Source organism: Neoarius graeffei, chromosome 28 (assembly GCF_027579695.1).
Source record: "Neoarius graeffei isolate fNeoGra1 chromosome 28, fNeoGra1.pri, whole genome shotgun sequence".
Taxonomy (NCBI): Eukaryota; Metazoa; Chordata; class Actinopteri; order Siluriformes; family Ariidae; genus Neoarius; species Neoarius graeffei.
In genome coordinates this window covers 4,383,341-4,408,719 of record NC_083596.1, presented here as the reverse complement: position 1 = coordinate 4,408,719, position 25,379 = coordinate 4,383,341, and positions in this window count along the sequence as shown.

Genomic DNA, 25,379 nt, shown 5'->3' with positions numbered 1-25,379 from the left:
TTCCACACATGCTGTTAAAATTTGAGGTCAATTGAACAAGAACTGGCAAAGTTATTAGATTGTGAAATGATATCAAATTTTTTGAAACACCCTGGATCCCGCCAGCCAGCACATCGGCTTGGAGTAGCGCTGAACTCATGCATCAATTCATGAGCAGTGTTTTTGTACCTTTATACAATGTTCTCGAAAAAATACTGGATATGTCTGTAAATTCAGAAATACACATTTTATGCTTTGATTTTAGGCTGCTGGTGGTGTCATGTTTTATATAATTGATAACTAGTAGATGTTCAGCTGAAAAAATAAAGGTGTTGCCAGGATTTTGGTGGAAAAAGGTGTAAAGAAAACACAAACTAACCTGAATTGATTTCTAAGTCCTTAAAAGTGTTAAAAAAAAAAAGTAAGCTAGTCGACAAATTCAGCTAAGGCTTGCGGTTTCAAAAATCAAAACAAATACAGATGTTTTTCTCCTCAAGCCACGCCCAGAAAATGGTTCTCACCTGTGTTGCATATAGACGAGAATCGATGCCTGTTTTTCCTAATTGGTGCTTTTCATTTATTGAGGAGTTCATGAGTTTATTTATTTACTTACTTATTTAAGCCAGTATCTCATTGGGCTGCGGCAGCTTGCGACAAATTGCGAACGTCATTCGCGAGAGAGTTTCAAAAGTGTCTTGAAACATTCACGGGGCTTCTCAATTTCCTCGCATGAGTCGCAAAGTGTCGCTCCATTGTCGCTGAAATTTTGAACATGTTCAAAAAATTTGTGCGACAAATTTTCTCTTGAAATAGCCACAAATGCGTCGCTGGTGTCGCAAAGCCATTGCGAACCCTCCTCAAGTCAGTTTCCCTAAGGCTTCCTCTACTTCCCTGCCTGCCGAGGGAAAGCCGGGCTGCAACAGCCTGCGACTAGTTGGAGACACAACAATTGCGGTAAAATATGAAAATATCAATTCAGTGTGATTCCAAATGAAAATTGTCGCTAATTTGCATATTTTATCGCAATTGTTGCATCTCCAACTAGTCACGGGCTGTCGCAGCCCAGTGAAATACGACCCTTAGATATTTATTCACATACTTGGTAGTTTGTTTGATTGTTCATTCATTTGTTTATCACTGAGAAAATTCCACATGTAGGGGAAAATACTAAATTAAATTAGAATTGAATTTAAAAAACAAGTCACTTGTGTCATCATTTGGATAATGTAAGTTCGAAAGACACACCCCAAAATGCCACGCCCATTCATGGCCTGAAGCCAAGTCAGTAAAGATTTTTTCCTGGGTAGGAGGAGCATGCTTTTCATTTATCAAGGAGTTCATGAGTTTATCTATCTATCTATCTATCTATCTATCTATCTATCTATCTATCTATCTATCTATCTATCTATCTATCTATCTATCTACTTGGCAGTTTGCTTGATTGTTTATTCGTTTGTTTATCACTGAGACAATTCCAAATGTGGGAGAAAATACTACATTAAATTAGAATTAAATTTAAAAAGCAAGTCATCTGTGTCATCATAACGAGAATGGAAGATCGAATGCCACACCCAAAAATACCTCGCACATTCATGGCCTGCAGCCAAGTGAGTAAAGGTTTCTTCCTGGGTAGGAGGAGCATACTCTCCCTCCCCTGTCAATCACAGCGCCAGTATCCAATCATGTGCACCTGTCAGCTACAGTGGTGCTTGAAAGTTTGCGAACCCTTTAGAATTTTCTATATTTCTGCATAAATATGACCTAAAACATCATCAGATTTTCACACAAGTCCTAAAAGTAGATAAAGAGAACCCAGTTAAACAAATGAGATGAGACAAATGAGACAAAAATATTATACTTGGTCATTTATTTATTGAGGAAAATTATCCAATATTACATATCTGTGAGTGGCAAAAGTATGTGAACCTCTAGGATTAGCAGTTAATTTGAAGGTGAAATTAGAGTCAGGTGTTTTCAATCAATGGGATGACAATCAGGTGTGAGTGGGCGCCCTGTTTTATTTAAACAACAGGGATCTATCAAAGTCTGATCTTCACAACACATGTTTGTGGAAGTGTATCATGGCACGAACAAAGGAGATTTCTGAGGACCTCAGACAAAAACATTGTTGATGCTCATCAGGCTGGAAAAGGTTATAAAACCATCTGTAAAGAGTTTGGACTCCACCAATCCACAGTCAGACAGATTGTGTACAAATAGAGGAAATTCAAGACCATTGTTACCCTCCCCAGGAGTGGTCGACCAACAAAGATCACTCCAAGAGCAAGGCGTGTAATAGTCGGCGAGGTCACAAAGGACCGCAGGGTAACTTCTAAGCAACAGAAGGCCTCTCTCACATTGGTTAATGTTATTGTTTATGAGTCCACCATCAGGAGAACACTGAACAACAATGGTGTGCATGGCAGGGTTTCAAGGAGAAAGCCACTGCTCTCCAAAAAGAACATTGCTGCTCATCTGCAGTTTGCTAAAGATCACGTGGACAAGCCAGAAGGCTATTGGAAAAATGTTTTGTGGATGGATGAGACCAAAATAGAACTTTTTGGTTTAAATGAGAAGCGTTATGTTTGGAGAAAGGAAAACACTGCATTCCAGCATAAGAACCTTATCCCATCTGTGAAACATGGTGGTGGTAGTATCATGGTTTGGGCCTGTTTTGCTGCATCTGGGCCAGGACGGCTTGCCATCATTGATGGAACAATGAATTCTGAATTATACCAGCGAATTCTAAAGGAAAATGTCAGGACATCTGTCCATGAACTGAATCTCAAGAGAAGGTGGGTCATGCAGCAAGACAACGACCCTAAGCACAAAAGTCATTCTACCAAAGAACGGTTAAAGAAGAATAAAGTTAATGTTTTGGAATGGCCAAGTCAAAGTCCTGACCTTAATCCAATGGAAATGTTATGGAAGGACCTGAAGCGAGCAGTTCATGTGAGGAAACCCACCAACATCCCAGAGTTGAAGCTGTTCTGTACGGAGGAACGGGCTAAAATTCCTCCAAGCCAGTGTGCAGGACTGATCAACAGTTACCGCAAACGTTTAGTTGCAGTTATTGCTGCACAAGGGGGCCACACCAGATACTGAAAGCAAAGGTTCACATACTTTTGCCACTCACAGATACAACCCCGATTCCAAAAAAGTTGGGACAAAGTACAAATTGTAAATAAAAACGGAATGCAATGATGTGGAAGTTTCAAAATTCCATATTTTATTCAGAATAGAACATACATGACATATCAAATGTTTAAACTGAGAAAATGTATCATTTAAAGAGAAAAATTAGGTGATTTTAAATTTCATGACAACAACACATCTCAAAAAAGTTGGGACAAGGCCATGTTTCCCACTGTGAGACATCCCCTTTTCTCTTTACAACAGTCTGTAAACATCTGGGGACTGAGGAGACAAGTTGCTCAAGTTTAGGGATAGGAATGTTAACCCATTCTTGTCTAATGTAGGATTCTAGTTGCTCAACTGTCTTAGGTCTTTTTTGTCGTATCTTCCGTTTTATGATGCGCCAAATGTTTTCTATGGGTGAAAGATCTGGACTGCAGGCTGGCCAGTTCAGTACCCGGACCCTTCTTCTACGCAGCCATGATGCTGTAATTGATGCAGTATGTGGTTTGGCATTGTCATGTTGGAAAATGCAAGGTCTTCCCTGAAAGAGACATCGTCTGGATGGGAGCATATGTTGCTCTAGAACCTGGATATACCTTTCAGCATTGATGGTGTCTTTCCAGATGTGTAAGCTGCCCATGCCACATGCACTAATGCAACCCCATACCATCAGAGATGCAGGCTTCTGAACTGAGCGCTGATAACAACTTGGGTCGTCCTCCTCTTTAGTCCGAATGACACGGCGTCCCTGATTTCCATAAAGAACTTCAAATTTTGATTCGTCTGACCACAGAACAGTTTTCCACTTTGCCACAGTCCATTTTAAATGAGCCTTGGCCCAGAGAAGACATCTGCGCTTCTGGATCATGTTTAGATACGGCTTCTTCTTTGAACTATAGAGTTTTAGCTGGCAACGGCGGATGGCACGGTGAATTGTGTTCACAGATAATGTTCTCTGGAAATATTCCTGAGCCCATTTTGTGATTTCCAATACAGAAGCATGCCTGTATGTGATGCAGTGTCGTCTAAGGGCCCCGAAGATCATGGGCACCCAGTATGGTTTTCCGGCCTTGACCCTTACGCACAGAGATTCTTCCAGATTCTCTGAATCTTTTGATGATATTATGCACTGTAGATGATGATATGTTCAAACTCTTTGCAATTTTACACTGTCGAACTCCTTTCTGATATTGCTCCACTATTTGTGGGCGCAGAATTAGGGGGATTGGTGATCCTCTTCCCATCTTTACTTCTGAGAGCCGCTGCCACTCCAAGATGCTCTTTTTATACCCAGTCATGTTAATGACCTATTGCCAATTGACCTAATGAGTTGCAATTTGGTCCTCCAGCTGTTCCTTTTTTGTACCTTTAACTTTTCCAGCCTCTTATTGCCCCTGTCCCAACTTTTTTGAGATGTGTTGCTGTCATGAAATTTCAAATGAGCCAATATTTGGCATGAAATTTCAAAATGTCTCACTTTCGACATTTGATATGTTGTCTATGTTCTATTGTGAATACAATATCAGTTTTTGAGATTTGTAAATTATTGCATTCCGTTTTTATTTACAATTTGTACTTTGTCCCAACTTTTTTGGAATCGGGGTTGTATGTAATATTGGATCATTTTCCTCAATAAATAAATGACCAAGTAAAATATTTTTGTCTCATTTGTTTAACTGGGTTCTCTTTATCTACTTTTCGGACTTGTGTGAAAATCTGATGATGTTTTAGGTCATATTTATGCAGAAATATAAAAAATTCTAAAGCCTTAGAAAAAATTCTAAAGGGTTCACAAACTTTCAAGCAAAACTACAGTTGTGCTTGAATGTTTGTGAACCCTTTAGAATTTTTTATATAGTAGCAACAACCTCTGAGTGTTTTACGATTCCCGATGATGCAACGAGAGCAGCAGAATGAAAACATGGAAAAGACGAAGGCTAGTGTGTTTGTGTTCACCTTCCCTGGTTGGTAGTGTTGTTTGAAAATGAAATGTTGTCAGGAGTGCTACAGGACTGCCGGAGTGTTAATGCTGAACCCCTCAGAAGACCCCTAACTGCTCAGGTTTATGCTTTGATTGAATATAAATGTACAGAACAGAGTGATTTGGGGTTGTATGGTTAATCACCCCGTATTTCAGAGTCAGTGTAGCGGTAGCTAAGCCTCTGGGTCAGCGCAGCTGCAGGAACAGTAATAGTCTTTCATTTCTGGACTGCATTGTCCTTTCCTGATCCATTTCTGCATGGTTTCTACCCCCTGGAGGCTTCCATTCGCTCTGGCCTCAGCTCGGAACTTCACTTCCAGGCAGCATATGTCGAGCTTGGCCTCTGTCTCCGGCATCTCTCTGGGAAGCATGAGGGCACCTGAGACCAAAAGTCGTCGGAGTGGAAAATCCTGCTGACGTTGCACCTCCTGGCATGGGTGCCAGCCTCGCTGTCTCCGGAACACATGGATATACTTGACCAAGGTGACCTCCGATTTATATCTCACAACAGTGAACTAATCGTTCTGTTCACAGACGAAGGCTGCGTCCCAAACCACACACCAGCGTACTGGATTGCGTGTCACAACAAGCCCTGATGTCATATTTTAACTTTAACTAATTCCAGTTTAACTTTGGTGCAGATGTGATTTAGGACAGGCTAAACATAGAGAAAGTGCAATATAATAATAATAATAATATCTAGCGAGCAATAATCTCAGAAGAAAATGATGGAAATGTGGTACTAGCTCCAGGGAGCATTGACACAAATGAGTTCTTCAGTAAATATATGGACATTTCTAAAGATACTTTTGAAGGGGTTTTCTTTTTCTTCTTCTTTTTTTAATTTTTGGCTGCAGGCGTTTAAACAGTTCATATCACAGACCAAAACATCCATCAGTTTTATTGTTGTGTTTATGCATCCAGGGTATTTTTGTGTTTGGATGTTAGACAGAGAGGAAAAAAAAAGTAAGCATATAACAAAAGATAAAACTCAGTCTAGAATTCTAAGGGTTAAAGCCCCACTGGTGACATGATTTTTTAAAAAGGAGAGAGAAAATGTCGAGTTTGCCCTCATACTAACTACAACTTAATTCTAAATCAAATAAAAGATACAAAACCCATTTTCTGATTCATTCAATGTCAGATTTGTCAAATTGCCTAATGATTGACAGGCGTGTCTACCCGGAAACATCGACGCCTGAAGTGAAGTGCTTGTGCTACTAAGTGCTAATGCTAGAAAAGTGTGTGTTGGTGAGTACAGTCGTCAAAAACTACACAATAAACAATGTCATGTTGCAGTTCGTGAGAACTGACAGGCGCTTGAACAAGTGGCATTCAGTGGCACCGACTGGAGCTCTATAAACTGCCATGAAAACCTGAGATCCTGCTTTTTCTCACGTAGAGACTGTGGCCCTTCTCCATCACAGCACAGAGTATAAATCCCTCTCTCGGGACTCGGGCCAAAGGCATTAACTTGTGAAGTGAATTTAAGTGAAGCCAATGAAATGGTGGGCATCCATTTACTTTCTTTAATTCGAGAAGGATAACAGCATCCTTTATAACCCTGAATAAAACGCTGCTCATGCAACAAAGCATGTCTCAAGGTTAACTCCTACTCGGGTCGCTGAGGTGATTGGAAACTGGCTCTGGATCATCATTAATCAGATGTCTCCATGGATTGAAAGCAGCCTTTGGATGAGTCAGGAATAAAATGTGACAGTGCGTGCAGTTTGAGGAAAATAATCAATGACGGACTCCCTGATTATTTTATCATAAAGAAAATATTTATTCTTCTTTGACTTGTCACTGATCACAATTTTTTATGTATTAAAGAACACCATGACTGAATTATTATCCAGTTATAGTTACATTTCATGAACAGAGTTCCTGTTCTCACTTACATTATAGCAGCTATAAACAATCATTCCCCCATCAGCCTCTTTTTCTCACTTTTGGAGTTAATAATAGAGAAAGACTTAAACAAACAAACAAACAAACAAACAAACAAACAAACAAACAAACAAACAAACAAACAAACAAACAAATAAATCAATAATCCACAAAGTGCAAACTGTCCTGAAGACTTTTCTGTGGTGGAGAACTATCTTTATTTGATTTTGCATTAATTTATTTAACATTTTAGAGACATGCAAATTAATCAACATTAGCATTTAGTCATGCAAATTTGTAAAAATATAATGGCTTTGTCATCTGCTGTAGGAGTATAAGAACAAAGAACAAATGGTGGAAATAAGTAAGCAAACAAACAAACAAACAAACATATATCACAAAGCAGCATTAAATGAACATAGTTACATGACATATAGGACAAAACAAATAAACAAAAAAGCAGCATTTCAAGAACAAAGTTACACATCAATCAATCAATCAATCAATCAATCAATCAATCAATCAATCAATCAATCAATCAATCAATCAATCAATCAATCAATCAATCAGTTGGCCATGGTTACATAAACTGAACATGTAAATCACCAAACTAGGGCTGAAACGTTTTTTCAATTCTCTCAGACTTGTCTTGGACTTGTTGGTATTTGCACTTGGACTTGTCTCGGTCCTGGCCATTTGTCTCACCAAATATTCCAGTTGGTTTTGACAGAGTTCAGCTACCTTTAAAAAAATGTTTTTTGTTTTTTTAAGCAACTCCTCCTCCTTCAAAACAAAATCATTGATTAAGCAAATCTGTTCAGAACATGGGCATTGGGTTCATTAATTCAAAATCCATGGAGAATGGGCATTGGCATTGGCCACCTGGTAACCAATTGTATGACTGGGTCTTAACTTGGTCTCAAACCTCTTTGGACTTGATCTCAACCTGGACTTGAACCTCTCTGGACTTGGTCTTGACTTGGTCTCAAACCTCTTTGGACTTGGTCTTGACTTGGTCTCAAACCTATTTGGGCTTGGTCTCAACCTGGACTCAAACCTTTTTGGACTCGGTCTCCACTTGAACTCAAACATCTTTGGACTTGGTCTCGACCTGGAGTCGAACCTCTTTGGACTTGGTCTTGACTTGGTCTCAAACCTCTTTGGACTCGGTCTCCACTTGAACTCTTTGGATTTGGTCTTGACCTGAACTCAAACCTCTTTGGAATCATTCTCCACTTGAACTTGAACCTCTTTAGACTTGGTCTCGACTTGAACTCGAACCTCATTCAACTCAGTCTCAACCTGGATTCGAACCTCTTTGGACTTGGTCTTGACTTGGTCTCAAACCTCTTTGGACTCGGTCTCCACTTGAACTCTTTGGATTTGGTTTTGACCTCGACTCAAACCTCTTTGGACTTGGTCTCCACTTGAACTTGAACCTCTTTGGACTCGGTCTTGACCTGAACTCAAACCTCTTTGGAATCAGTATCCACTTGAACTTGAACCTCTTTAGACTTGGTCTCGACTTGAACTCGAACCTCATTCAACTCAGTCTCAACCTGGACTCGAACCTCTTTGGAACTGGTTTTGACCTGGATTCAAACCTCTTTGGACTCGGTCTCGACTAGTCCTGGTCTTGGACTTGACAAAGATTATCTTGACTCCATGTCTGCACCAACCACACTAAATCACATAACTCATCCGGTGATACAAGAGCCATTCCACTGAATTGGTACCATTTCCGTCCCTAGAAAATTATATGTGTAAACGCACATAAAAATGTACTTTAAAATACATTTCCTTATTACCTGGACTTGAACCTCTTTGGACTTGGTCTTGACTTGGTCTCAAACCTCTTTGGACTCGGTCTTGACTTGAACTTGAACCTCTTTGGACTCTGTCTCGACCTGGACTCAAACCTCTTTGGACTTGGACTTGACTTGGTCTCAACCTGGACTCAAACCTTTTTGGACTCGGTCTCCACTTGAACTCAAACCTCTTTGGACTTGGTCTCGACCTGGACTCGAACCTCTTTGGACTTGGTCTTGACTTGGTCTCAAACCTCTTTGGACTCAGTCTCCACTTGAACTCTTTGGATTTGTTTTTGACCTCGACTCAAACCTCTTTGGACTTGGTCTCCACTTGAACTTGAACCTCTTTGGCCTCGGTCTTGACCTGAACTCAAACCTCTTTGGACTCGGTCTCCACTTGAACTCAAACCTCTTTGGACTCGGTCTCAACTTGAACTCGAACCTCTTTAGACTTGGTCTTGACTTGAACTCGAACCTCATTCAACTTGGTCTCAACCTGGACTCGAACCTCTTTGGAACTGGTCTTGACCTGGATTCAAACCTCTTTGGACTCGGTCTCGACTAGTCCTGGTCTTGGACTTGACAAAGATTATCTTGACTCCATGTCTGCACCAACCACACTAAATCACATAACTCATCCGGTGATACAAGAGCCATTCCACTGAATCGGTGCCATTTCCGTCCCTAGAAAATTATATATATAAATGCACATAAAAATGTACTTTAAAATACATTTCCTTATTACGCAGAATGTCCTGCACATTGATCTGATTTCAAATTTAAGATATATAATTGTAAGAATTAATAAAAACTACCTAAAACACTGAAAAATAGCATGTGTTACCTGTCCCCGCACTCTAACTTCTATGAAATATTATGATTAAAATCCTTCAGAAACAGTATTTCTTTTGCACTGTTGTGTGGCTCCATATCCTATCCATGGTTTAAATATATTTTTTTCATAAGAAATCCACAATATCTTTGTTAAAATACACATTTTAGTCGTGTCCCTGGGTTTTCACTCAGTCCTGTTACCCAAACATATTACCCAATCTGACAAATTTGGAACATTCCATAAATCACATGCTCAACAGGAAGTTACATCAGTTGTGTCTTCTGAAGGCCATGGAAAGACCAAAAGTTAGTTCTCTCATTTACTTTTCTGTATATTTGATGATTTTTTAACTTTGACTGATTAGGTCAATGTCAACATACTGTCCTGTTACTTAAATTATTTCTTAGATGATATGTGTTTATTTTAAAAATACAGATTTTTGGTAAATCACTAGAATGTGCTAAATGTGGTCATGCTATTAGCGATGATGTCATGTGGCTTAATTCCATGTATTAGCTAATCCTAGGCTAAAAACTCAGTCCTGTTACTTTCAGTCCTGTTACTCATATAAAGAGTATGCAGCCATCTTTGACTTCCAAACCTTGTAAAAAAATAAATAACGTAGCCTGAGGTTGACCAATACACATTTTGAATAGTTAAATATGTGTGTTATTATAATCAGTGTTGAAAAGATATAACAAATTACCGTAAATTTAATTTGGGAGTGGTACAACAAGCAAATGTCACCCATTCGGTGGAATGTCCCACAATCTCTACACTAATTTATGTGAATATTAACATACGACACAAACATATCATATAAATGTTTGACTGTTATAACATGCCGACACTGGAGACTCCTTCCAAAAATGTAGATACACACCTGTTCAGAGAAAACTGCCCTATATCACTGATTACAGTCTAGAAGCAGTATGTCAAATTAAACCTGTGATTGAACAACCTTCAATCATCACCTGCTGACCAATCAGAATCCAGCATTCAACAGTGCTGTGGTGTAATAACATTTAAGAAACTCCCAGTGGATGATACACAACACCAGTACAAACTGTGATAAATCCTGGGTCTGTAGAACTGCGTGCTCACAGCTTTGTGATTAATACCTGTGGTTTGGTGCACTGTAAGGTCACAGGATTGATGGCATTCCGGATGGTAAGTTGGTAAAGAAACAGTTTGTCATTTTTACCCGATCCGATGGTGGTGTAGAGGCGCTTAGCTGTAGGCCAACGAGAAACTCGCATGATTGATTATCTTGTGCAGTGGTACAAATACCACAAAAAGAAAAAAAAATTGCTCCAGTGCGAACTGCATGGCTGTGTTTCGTGACTCACAGACCGATGATCTCCCACCACGAATCCAACATATTATAGTCCTCAGGCCAGGCGTGCATCTCAGAGTCCCTGAAGTCACACCGCATTCATCCATTCGTCTCTCCGGCTTCATTTAGCCCGCCACTTTTTAAACGATTGAGTCTTCCAATATAAGTGTCGCGGGTGCTGCAGGCTACGTGTAGCAATCGCATTTGCAAGTTTTGAAGAGCGAGCCTGGAAGTGGTAGGGGAGCACTTGAGTGAAGATTATCAGGGTCCTGCACTTCATGTCGACATCTTCAGCTTTAGGCAATCCTATTACCCAACTGCAGTCCTCCACTTCTCGAGGTTTATCTCACGGTGCAGCTGTTCCTGGAGGCACAACCCAGGCCATATTTGTACGGAGCTGGCTCTGCTCCAGGTGTCTGATTTTCAAAAAAGTTTAAAAGAAATAAATCCCCTCCTAGTGTGAAGATCTCAGTATCTTTCTATATTTTCTAGCTTTCTTCACAGGGACATATACTGTCCTTTTGACCTTATTTCTCGAAAAGATATGTTGCAGTGAGTCGTCCAGGTTAGAAGATCTTTTGGATGGTGCTAATGCTAAAGGAGTGTTTGATGCTAAAGCTTTGAGGGCTTCATGAATGGTGACAGGATCCTGTGATTCTGTTCCTATCTCATACTTTATACATATTTAGACAGACTATTAACGAAGCCTGAAGTGTACTACATTTATAATGCATTATAACAAATCTGTAGCATGTCATATCGCATCCATAGTGAGACATAATCTTGTATAAATGTTCAGTTCATTATGGCTATGTGCAAAACACGTACGTCTTCATAATACCTGGATACTAAGACATTATAATATCTGTAGAGTATATAATAACACCATAGATATGTGTTATAATGCGTTATAACACATCTTTTATAGTAACTGTGCTGAAAATAATCCAAACATTATAATGCATTGTAAATTCATTTTTATGTTATAAGCCATCCATAACACCATGCAGTGCGACATAAGCCTGTATAACAGCCATAAGTCATTATGCTTATGTACACACAATCTTTAGAAAGCATGAGAACATGACTTCATGTCATGCACAATGCATACATGACGCATTATAATATCTGTAGAAATTAGTGTTGTATGTGTTATAATGCATTATCACATGGTCCCTTACAACACATATAACACTAATGTCTACAGATATTATAATGTGTTATGCACACAACCATCATGACTTATGGCATTTATAAGGGATCGTGTTATAATGCATTATAATATCTGTAGACATGAGTGTTGTATGTATTGTCATGCAGTATAACATGATCCACTTTGATAGATGTCATACAGTAAGTCATGTATTATGGTTATTTACATAACACTTTATACTTCATTACTGTTTATAATAGTCTTATGAACATATGTTATAATGGCTTAATATAATGCCAAACCTCATACGGTACTTTATAACGTGTTATGCACAAACAATCATCCAGGCCATCGGTAGGGTGTTATGGATGTTCTATGCTGCATTATAAATGCATTTATAATGCATTATGAATACAGGATTTGTAAAAATGTTAACAATTTAAAAATGTAATTTTAAGATTGATTTAAATATTTAGAGCTTGTATATCTTGTGATTATGATGGGTCTATAGCTCAAAATGTATACATGCCTTTACCACGTACAGCTGTGGGGGGCAGCAGAGATCCATCCAGCCTCAATACGCTCAATACGCGCTGTACTGCGCCACTCTTGCATGTGTATGTGTGTGAGAAAGAAACTATGTTCAGCAAACATGAACTAAACAGGAGTGAAGCTCGAACGTTGGTGAACATCCTCAGCTGCCCGCACAAGCAAAGCTCTCTCAGAGCTGGGTGTCTAATTGCAGCTCAATAACAGCGTATTATAATAATTAAAGAAACAGACACACCTTGAGAATTAGGCAGATTGCATCAAACACAGCGAATGCAGAAGCAAAGCCAGACCCGGCACCGAGCTCATTTGTTTCTCTCCTCCCCATGGATGGCGTTTTCAGTGCATGCGAGATGCTGGCTCCCACCAGCTTCCCCTTGTAAAAATAGCACAAGGCCTACTGGGGTGAAATCGTTAAACAAATGTCTCTTTAGCCTCAATCTGACTTTGAGAAAGCTACCGGGTGGTTGTGTGCTCCTGGTGCCAAGTACACAGTCACTTTGTTCCATCCTGTTTGCCTGTGGGCTCGGACAGGATGCAGTGCGTTCCAAGTTGGGACATTTTGGTCATGTAGGTGGCTAATAAGGGGATGCTGGGATGCAAAAAGCCAACATGGTAACTGGGTTCTCGGGTCGTGGAGTTAATAGCCTTCCCACCTTGGCTGGTATGTTGGTGAGGAACATGTTGTGCTAAATATAATCCGGAAAAAAAATTCCTGTTATTATTAACTCCTAGTTAGCATAATTATCCAGAGGTGATTTTTTACAAAGGAAAACCAAGAAACCAATAAGAGGTGCAGAAAGTAATTATCTCATCTCATCTCATCTGTAGCCGCTTTATCCTTCTACAGGGTCGCAGGCAAGCTGGAGCCTATCCCAGCTGACTACGGGCGAAAGGCGGGGTACACCCTGGACAAGTCGCCAGGTCATCACAGGGCTGACACATAGACACAGACAACCATTCACACTCACATTCACACCTACGCTCAATTTAGAGTCACCAGTTAACCTAACCTGCATGTCTTTGGACTGTGGGGGAAACCGGAGCACCCGCAGGAAACCCACGCGGACACGGGGAGAACATGCAAACTCCACACAGAAAGGCCCTCGCCGGCCACGGGGCTCGAACCCGGACCTTCTTGCTGTGAGGCGACAGCGCTAACCACTACACCACCGTGCCGCCCAGAAAGTAATTATGATAAATGAAAGCATATGAAGGACAAGAGATGTTATGTTACTGACTAAATAGCTGAAAATAACACTGACTACACAGCGTCCGTTGGTATAGTAACGGCACATTCACAGGGACATGTATGACAGATGTGCCAGCTAATATTAAACAAATAATGCACAGAAGAAAGATGGACTTAATTAATGATAGCAGAGCACCATACTTAAGAGAATAAGGTAACGCTTAGACCTGATTTTTGATGGCTTTTGCGACCGCACAACGACCGTATGTATGTACGACATCCAACACCATCACAGGGAACCTGACTGTAAGTTCAAGGCAACATATCTCAAACAATGAAACACTGGGAAATGAAATATGTATCTATGCACATAAGATAGATGGGTTTTTATCCAGTGCTTATTAATTTGCAACGAGCAGCGCTGGCACAAATTGTTACTCTCACTCAGGATCTTTCTACCTTCTCATTTTACTTATTATTATTATTATTCTCCTAATGTTTTCTAGGATTTTCTAGGATTTCTCCCTCAGTTTTCAACCAATCATCACCAAGTTTCACATGAAGAATACCTGTCGGCTGAATTACGTTGCTATGACTTTTGGTGCTGATCTGGATCACTGAATCAGAATGATCCATGATAAACAGGATTTTTTTCAATCACTTATAACTGTCAATTTTCATGATTATTTTAATCAGTCTTTTTTTATTATTATTATTTTGTTCAGGGTGGCAGGGCACAACTTGTCCTCACTAAGCGTCATTCCTGATCTCTTACCGCTCCGGCTCTATAGGGTACGGTGACTAGACATCCTTGTTTGTACCAGCTAGCACAAATTACTTTGACTTTAGTCAAAGTCTCTATCTAGCATTTAACTTGCTTTTAAAAAATAACGTGGGATTATTTACTCATACATTTTATGAAAAATACTGATGAAAAACTATATTTTTTCATAGTGAGCAACATATCTTTGCATTTTATGCTTTTTTTTTAACCTGTAAAATTTCTTACTCTGTATACTTGTCAAAACATGATTATTGTACAGTTCAATAGCAATTACGATCATCTTTCCTTCATGTTAGATAATCTAAACCTACCACAGATCGATATTGATTAGCTCTTATATGCGATAATATTGGATCATAACTCTGATGTAAAGTGAAAGTGCTGGTTCACTGCTGTCCCCCAGGCACCCAGCAGAGTCACACCATAATAAACGTCACGATGTTGTTTCTGGCGCATGGCATGCGGCATCAAAGAAAGGAATAAATATGTATCATAACTGTGATGCGTCTCTCATTGTTGGTCTCACTGTCACAAGACAAGGCAGTGAGTGTCTTACTGAGGTGAAAAACATGACACGATACGATTCGATGGTTCACTCATGGTGTTATAATATCATTATTCTATTCAGGTGGATTTTGTGTCCTTGCAAATATTTTGCTCATAAACTCATCAGGAGCTCCACTTTTAGGCAGCGACTAAATATATATATATATATATATATATATATATATATATATATATATATATATATATATATATATATATAATAATAAGTTAAATTTATATAGCGCCTTTCAAAAAACCCAAGGACGCTTTACAATTATAGACAAGGAAAGAAACAAAAATATAATAAAAAAAAAGTAAAAAGTCCACCAAGTAGGGGTCAGGATGTAATTCCCGTGGTGTAGCAGCCACAGTCCCACCAAAAGGCGCACGAAAACAAGTCCCACATCTCCAGCACCGCCGCCATGACGCCGTCAGCAACATCACTCGAACACCACGCCATGGATCCACAAAGCGAGCAGAGAAGCTCCGCCACGCAGAGCGCTGGTGTGTCCCAAACTGCCTGCACAGCCGCCACGACGCCACCGAGCAACATCGCTTGGAACATCACGCCAAGCGTTAAAGTGCAGAGCACTGGACAACCACGATGTAAATTGAGCAACAGGCTCACTGCAGTCCACAGCTGGGAGCACAGGCATCACCCACAGCGAACCAAGGCCTGGAGGGAACCGACGCCCAAAACTGGGTCCGGAGCTACACCACAACTGGCGGACAAAACACTCAAACACCAAACTACACAAACACACAGGAAAGAAAAAAAAATAGAAAAAGAAATATAATGGATAATATAATGGATATATATAATGGATATTATGTAATGTTTTCTTTAAGGAGATGGTTATTTAAAATTTATGGAAGGAGTCTCGAGTACTTGTGCTTTGTAAGAGTCAGATGTTAAGCTTTGACGGTTTATCAGATTCTCTGATGAGTAAACAAATGCTGCTTTGAGGACATTCCATTACATTAAATGAAACTATAAATGGATAAAAATACAACGCATCATTCTTTAATTAATTAAAATTGTCCTGTTATGTAAGAGAAATAAAACAGTCGTGATAGGAAAATGATTTGACTTTATCATGATAACAGGAATGTTGTTGATTATTTTCCTATAAGCCTGTCTGTTTTTCAGAAGAATGCTGCTGATGATGATTATGATGATGATGACGTGTGTGTGTGTGTGTGTGTGTGTGTGTGTGTGTGTGTGTGTGTGTGTGTGTGTGTGGTGTTGGCAGGAGTGTATCAGCTATAGCAGCCTTGTTGTTGTTTCAAACCCCTCAGTGTCATTGGCGGATTAAAAAAAAAACAGGTCGCCGACAAAAAATCTCCAGCCAACAGCTGTGCCGTGGTCAGAAAATCACAGGGATGAAGGCTTGAGGATGATTAACACAAACTGTGCATGAAAAAATAAACATGAGCTAGAGTCACTGAATGCATCCCTGCACACATTATTCTGTTTTGTTGGTCAGCAACATTTGCTGAAGTTATAAAATTTACAACCACAAAGAAGAAATTACATTACAGGGGTTTAGCAGAGGTTCTTATCCAGACAGATGTACTACACACCCAGAGCAGCCTGGGGAGCAGGTGGGGGTTAGATACCTTGCTCATGGGCATTTCAGCCATCCCTGCTGGTCCAGGGAATCAAATGGGTGACTTTTTGGTCCAAAAGCTGCTTCTCTAACCATTACACCATGGCTTCCCCATGGAAATCAGTAAAAACAGTAATATTCTTATAATATAAATGTCACAAAATAGCAAACTAACCAAGGAACAATATCATAATATCATATTACTACCAGGTTTCTGGATAGCAGTGTTCATAAGGCTTCAGAATGCCAGTCAGTATAAGGTCTTATAAGCACTATATTATATATAAAATACTGTATTCCAACACACCTTAGTAGTTTATGTCAACTTGACAAAATATCAGATGCATAATTTGACATCAGACCTGATAAAAGTGACATAAGGTTGTGTTATGACACTTGACACAAGTTGACATGTGTAAGAACGTCATGACACCTGATTTTGTACTTCATATCACATGTTTCAGTACTTTAAGACAAGTTTTCTGGATAACAGTGTTCATAAGGCTTCATAATGTCATCATAAGCCCATCTTGAGACCTACAGGAACATTTAACATTATTCTATCCACATTCACTGGAAATGAACAATCGCATGATCTGATTGGCTACTCTACTACTAGGCTCTAGGCTATCAGCTCATATACCATGAGTAGAGAAAAACAAAATGGCGGCATGCATCAAGTCAGATATATCACTTTGTTATCAAGTACTGAAAAAAAGAGAAAGATTATATATATATATATATATATATATATATATATATATATATATATATATATATATATATATATATGGGCGGCACGGTGGTGTAGTGGTTAGCGCTGTCGCCTCACAGCAAGAAGGTCCGGGTTCGAGCCCCGGGGCCGGCGAGGGCCTTTCTGTGCGGAGTTTGCATGTTCTCCCCGTGTCCGCGTGGGTTTCCTCCGGGTGCTCCGGTTTCCCCCACAGTCCAAAGACATGCAGGTTAGGTTAACTGGTGACTCTAAATTGAGCGTAGGTGTGAGTGTGAATGGTTGTCTGTGTCTATGTGTCAGCCCTGTGATGACCTGGCGACTTGTCCAGGGTGTACCCCGCCTTTCGCCCGTAGTCAGCTGGGATAGGCTCCAGCTTGCCTGCAACCCTGTAGAAGGATAAAGCGGCTAGAGATAATGAGATGAGATGATATATATATATATATATATATATATCCATCCATCCTCAATAACGCCTGTTCCACACTCCAGCCAGTTGGTGGCAGTAATGCAACTTTAAGTTGGTTTGCCAACTGCCAAAAAACGTTAATGAAGAAGAAGAAAATGGCGGAGTGTGTTGCTGAACCAACCGAGGACGAAATAAAAACTCGACTCGAAAACAAAACCCCCAGAAGAAAAAAAAAAGCAGCAAAATATGGAATGAAAGTATTTGATGGTAAGAACATATCTTTTTTTTATTTTTCAAGAATTATTATTATTATAACATTTTTCACAAATTACTCCTGTCATTTTGCCGGTTTGTTTACATTCTAAGCAGATTTTTTTTTTGTCAAATGTTTTGTCTAAAGTTTTTATTTATCGAATTAGCAAAAAATAAAAATGTTCTGTTTCTCAAAATGCACTGAATGTGGATAGAATAAAACAGTTATTCCACTCAATCTCGTCGTACATGGATTATAGATAACTCGGTGCTATGCGCCTCGTCGGCTATCAGCTCATGTACGGTACGACTCGATTTCATGGAATAACTGTTAATTGTATTCCAAAAAGCATTAGTTGTTTATGTCAACTTGACAAAGCACTCAATAAAGTGACATAAATATTAGTTGACATAATGTTGACATAAGGTTGTGCTATCATATCTTTGACCAGAGACGTCACGAGACATTAATTGGAGCAGCTGAACCATCACTGGGGGGTTAAGGGCATGATTCCTCCTGAGGGATAAAAATTAACCTTGGGATATCTCTTGGTCATTACTTTCAGAGTAAAGAGCATAAAGACCTACAGTTAACCTCATCATAATTTCTAGTGAGCACTAATCTGCTGATATCAATGCTGTCCATCAGCTTAAAACAGCCACAAAGCAAAGGCTTTAGAACCAAGAAATTCTCCTTAATCATGCATTAGTCCTCAGAGTGTCATTCTTTTACACAGCCAACAGATTTGTTCAATTTTAGTCCAAGCAGGAAGAGTAGAACCAAAATTATACAGTAAGATGTAATAAAACTGAGATTTTCAAGGACGTTGTCAGCACAAATCTCCAAGATCCTTTAAATTGTTCGTAAAATATTCATTAAATGGCAAAAACCATCTCAACTGAAAGCTCGAAACTTTACCTTTTACTACTTTTACCACTTATTTTAAAGTCTCTCTTTCCTCCCTCTCTAATCACTTGCTGGTATTAAAACAATTCAACTCAAAACTCCACACACCAGTAACAAATCATTACATTCTGTATATCTGATTGGAACGGAAGCATTTTCTCACCAGACCGTACTTTAACAGTTGCTGTCACTGAAGAATGTTCATCTATCCATCTATTAATCAAGAAAATTAAGGATTTGCGGCTTCGAATCAGTTGCTTGTGAACATAGTCGTTACCATACAAGACTCGATTCCGTTAAAAACTTCTCACGTTATCTAGCAAAGAAACGTTTCTTTAGCAGTCAGATAATAAAGATCTGGAAATTAGATGATTTTTAATATTTATTCAGTTACAGTTTTGCAACAAATCAACACATGAGGTCGGAATTTTACTGTAACTTAAGTGCTTATATAAGTACTTGCAGCTTATTCATATTCCAGATGAACTGTGATAAAATGTACTGTAAGCATTGCAACTTTATAGAGGGCGTGGCACACAAATGAGAAAAGAAGCCTTCCGATTCACTCAGTGCTCTGAATGAATGTCATGTGTGAAGGTGTCCATCCATTACCTGTAGCCGCTTTATCCTGTTCTACAGGGTCGCAGGCAAGCTGGAGCCTATCCCAGCTGACTATGGTCAAGAGGCGGGGTACACCCTGGACAAGTCGCCAGGTCATCACAGGGCTGACACATGGACAACCATTCACGCTCACACTCACACCTACGGTCAATTTAGAGCCACCAGTTAACCTAACCTGCATGTCTTTGGAAACCGGAGCACCTGGAGGAAACCCACGCGGACACAGGGAGAACATGCAAACTCCGCACAGAAAGGCCCTCGCCGGCCACGGGGCTCGAACCCAGGACCTTCTTGCTGTGAGGCGACAGTGCTAACCACTACACCACCGGGCCGCCCCTGTGTGAAGGTGTATCTCTGGTAATTCTGTGTCATTTCTAGTGCTGTAGGACTCATGTCCAGTCTTGTCTCGGAATCAACTGCATTGTCACTCTATGTTTTGTGACTCAGAATTTTGTTTCAAGACCACAGCTGTGGGGATTTCACTGAATTGCTTGTACATTGTCTGATTATTAGCTCATGTGCCCATAGACCAGGCCGGATGAGCTTACGCGATCATGCCTCATCCGTCCACAATTTACAAAAATTGCTACTCCTCCCACAAGAGTGATCAGATTTCAATCAAACTCACACACAATGTTTCCCAGGTGGATGTGCATAAAAATTGTCCGGATGGTGGTGCCACCTATCATATTTATGATTTTATGGGCGTCATACTCTTCCTAAACTGTTTGGACATTTTCACTGAAACTCACCCAGAAGACTCTAAAGACATATTCTCACAAGAATTATTCACCAGGTGGTGCCACCTGCCATGGACAAAGCTACAGAGGGGTCACGTGCAATTTCACAGAAATCGCTTCTCCTCCTACAGGAGTGTTCGGATTTTGCTCAAACTCATATACAATGTTCCGCAGGTTGGTTTGTATAAAAGTTGTCAGGACGATGACGCCACCTGTCAAATTTTCAAACATTTTATGGACGTTTGAAAATTTTGGGTGACTCGTCACACCAAACACTACTGTTTGTAAACTGTTTGGATGTTTTCACTGAAACTCACCCAGAAGACTCTAAAGACATATTCCAACAAGAATTATTCACCAGGTGGCGCCACCTGCCATGGATACGGCTACACAGGGGTCACGTGCAATTTCACAAAAATCGCTATTCCTCCTGCAGGAGTGATCGGATTTCAAACTCACACACAACAGCAGGGGCCAGTATGAGCTCCAGCCTCATTGAGGCTATTTTTTTTTATTTGTTAACATTGTTACTGTAATTGGATGTAAAATTGCTAATTTGAAAATTTCATTACTGTTAATGGCCATCACCCTTCCCCCACCTACTTCACACACACTGGTCTGGTTCTGGATTTGAACATTGTCTGATTATTAGCTCATGTGTCATATGTCGGCCTCACTCTGCCTTGGTCTTGGTCTTGACTTGATCTTAGCCCCTTAAAGTCTTGGTCTTTTCTTTGTCTTCATACACTCTGGTCTTGGTCATGACTTGTTCTCGGTTTTTGTGGTCATGACTACAACACTATGCACATACCTACTACATAGATACTATACTTTTAGCTGAATTTGGACCAAGTTTAGGGTCCATGCATTGTTGAACCACTAATGCCGCTTTTCCACTACAAACGCGGCTGAGCCGTGCCGTGCCGAGTCGAGCTGAGTCGGGCTGAGCGGGGCTGTTGGAGTTGCATTTCGACTACAACCGCGCTGAACCGTGCTGGCTGGAAGTGGGTGGACACATTGGGTGGAGTTAGCGAAAGTGGGTGGACGTCACGTGATGTCGTTAAGCAGCGCAAACAGTGACATCAGTGACAGTGGCGGAACAAGTCAGAGCCGGGCCGGGGGCGGGGCAAATGACCGGGCCCTTTATTAAAGCTTATCATAACATCATTTTAGGCTACAAAAACGAAGTCCTTCAAACGAACATGTAACTCAGAAACAAAAAACATTAGTCTACTGTACATGGCTCATAATAAAACATCAATAGCCTATACTGCGCACATTATTTGAAGGGCATACGAATGAGCGCTCAGAGGTTGCAGCGGTGACAGGAAGAGTCAGAAATAAAAGGAGGGCGGTGCAAACCTCACTGAATGCACTGTGTTTACCAATTTCAACACTACGGGGTGCAACTATGTTATTTTGTACATTAAGTCCTTCAAACGAACATGTAACTCAAACAAAAAAACATTAGGCGACATACTGTACATGGCTCATAATGAAACATCAATAGCCTACTGCGCGCATTATTTGAAGGGCATACGACGAGCCTTGCGCTCCGCGAGCTCGTCCACGATGCTCTGTATGTCACTGATTCAGTGAGCTTTTAAGCGGTAGTCTCACGACCGGGATAGTAAACAATGGACATGGAGTCGTTAGTGTTGCTGGTCTTGGTGCTGTGGCTTGTTGTCACCGACAACGCGGACAGATACTGGCAAGAGCGTATAGATGAGGCGAGGCGCATAAGGCTTCAGAAATTCTCGTAATTCGTAATTATTCTCCTTCCGGGTTTGCGGTGTTTACAGATCCCAGCGCGCTCGCGGGGCGTGTGTGGGCATGTGAGGACACGCCTCCTCACCAATCAGTGCACAGGGGAGTGTCTGCTCACGCCCCCAACCTCAGTCGGCACGGTTTGGCTCGCTTCAGCCCCACTCCAAAACGGTGCGAGTTTTAGGGGCTAAGCAGGGCTGAAGCGAGCTGAGTCGTGCTGGTTTTTGGTAGTCGAAACGCGAGCCGTGTCGGGCTGAAGTGAGCTGAAGCGAGCTGAAAAAGGGTAGTGGAAAAGGGCCTTAAGTTCCAATGTGGTCACCCCTCCCCCACCCCCCTTCACACACACTGGCTTGGTCTTGGTCTTGATTCGATCTCAACCCCTCAAAGTCTTGGTCTTATCTCAGGCTTTGATAGACTTTGGTCTTGGTCATGACTTGGTCTCAGTTTAGGTGTTCTTCACTACAACACTAGTTGTTTGTGGTGATTGCTTTTACTGTGAAAGAAATTGATCCATCAACATTAGGACTGAAAATCAAGTTTTCACGGACTCACTGGAACAATCGTGATTGGATTTTTGAATAAAAAAATATACAAATATATATACACTAAATATTTGAAAATTTACACTCGTGAGATTCATTTGGGGTGGGGCTAGAACATGTTTCGGAGTATATGCTGAGCGATGCCCATGGCTAGCACCAAGCACAAGAACAACAGCTGTGGGTTAGTCAGACTCGATGCTATGCTAGCTCTGTTTTTTTTTTTTTTTTAATGGCTGTTTTATTTGGATAAAATTTGTTTGGGGGAGGGCTAGAACATGTTTTGGGAGGTGAAGCAACACCAAAGCCACTAGTTGGCATACATTAGAATGTCATGGTCACAGGCTAGCTCTGTTATTACATCACATTATGACATAGTACTGATTGTTACCTTCAAACCTTCATTATGTCACAGTGGTATAAAGCAGGTACTGTATTTATGTTCATACTGATTTCAGAAGCTTTTTTTTTTTAATGTGTGTGTCCACCTTTGTTCAGATTTTCCAATCACCTTCACTTAGCATGCTATAATCATGACTGTTATACAAGTTGTACATAGTTTGAATTCATAGCACTATATGAACCCTTCATAAGCAACAACTGACATTGGGGTACATAAACATTTATAAGGGCCTTGACCTCAAAGTTGAAAAAACATACACTGAAATGTATGACCCGTGCACATAAGCTACTAAAAATGCTAATAAAGCATGTTGTCCAGAAGGGGTTATGTAGGTGTTATGCAGCCCTATGAACACCACCCATATGGAAAGTAAAAAAAAAAAAAAAAGTAATAAAAAGCCAAAAAGAATCATACAGAGTATATAATATAACATACACTGTGTGTCTATACATACATATGTTGGTTTTTTTTTTTTCATTTTGCATAGAGCTTGCAGTTCAATAGCGAGGAGACAATTTGAACAGATCTTTTCAGACGTAATATGCCTCAGGCTGTCAACACCAATTTACACCCCGTTTCATCTCCCAAACATCACTGTGTGCTAGAAATTAGAGAAATGGCAGAATCAACACAACAGTACTTACTTATTCATGTATATCAAAGACTTAGCCATGGCGCTACACATCTCATGGTGTCAACAAAATTGAGCATTAGTGGCAGGAAACATTAGCAGCAGAAAAGCATGGAGGCTTTTAAGGCTGCCGCGAAATACTTCTCTTCCCCAAACACACTCTTATGACTTCATTTCCTCTCCGACGTTCCACAAGACTGAAGCGATGGAGTGGGTTACAAAGCGTAGCTTTAATATGAGGTTAATTCAAGAACAGAAACCAGAATGGGTCGACTGCTGGGTTTATCATTTATCTGGAGACATTTATCGTATATACTTGACAAGTCGGTGTAAATTTGTACAGAAAGTAAAGAGAAAGGATGTTTAAAAAACAAGGAAACGTCCTTTACAACAAGCTACGTGCATGCTTTAGAGAAATAACTTCAAACATTGTTTGAATAAAGATATCTTGAATAAAAGCAAAAATTATTAAAAGGACCTTTTTCACACTTCATTGTTTACAAATGCTGAAGCGTAAGTAAGTAGCCCAGTGTAAGTGAACTGCTGGAATGGACAGATTAAACATCCGGTGTCCAGCGAAATGTTTTTGACAAATATGTGTGAAATGAACTCAGACTTGTTGCTAACGCTAGCTAGCTAGTTAATGTATTGGCACTATGTTTATTAGCATCAGTGCCAGGAGATAATTGTTTTTAGCTAGGTAGTTAGCTAGTGTAATGGTGCTGCATTTATTAGCATCAGTGCCAGGAGAGCATTGTTTTTAGCTAGCGAGCTAGTGTATTGGCTCTGTGTTTATTAGCATCAGTGTCAGGAGATTGTTGTTTTTAGCTAGCTAACTCGTGTATTAATGCTGCATTTATTAGCATCAGTGCCAGGAGATCATTGTTTTTAGCTAGCTAGCTAGCTAGTTAATGTATTGGTGTCGCATTTATTAGCATCATTGCCAGGAGATCATTGTTTTTAGCTAGTGTATTGGTGCTGCATTTATTAGAATTGGTGCCAGGAGATTATTGTTTTTATCTAGTTAGCTAGTTAATGTATTGGCTCTGTGTTTATTAGCATCAGTGCCAGGAGATTGTTGTTTTTAGCTAGCTAATTAGTGTATTAGTTCTGCATTTATTAGCATCAGGGCCAAGAGATCATTGTTGCTAATGCTAGCTAGCTAGTTAATGTATTGGCACTATGTTTATTAGCATCAGTGCCAGGAGATAATTGTTTTTAGCTAGGTAGTTAGCTAGTGTATTGGTGCTGCGTTTGTTAGCATTGGTGCCAGGAGATCACTGTTTTTAGCTAGGTAGTTAGCTAGTGTAATGGTGCCGCATTTATTAGCATCAGTGCCAGGAGAGCATTGTTTTTAGCTAGCGAGCTAGTGTATTGGCTGGCTCTGTGTTTATTAGCATCAGTGCCAGGAGATTGTTGTTTTTAGCTAGCTAACTCATGTATTAATGCTGCATTTATTAGCATAAGTGCCGGGAGATCATTGTTTTTAGCTAGCTAGCTAGTTAATGTATTGATGTCACGTTTATTAGCATCAGTGCCAAGAGATCATTGTTTTTAGCTAGTGTATTGGTGCTGC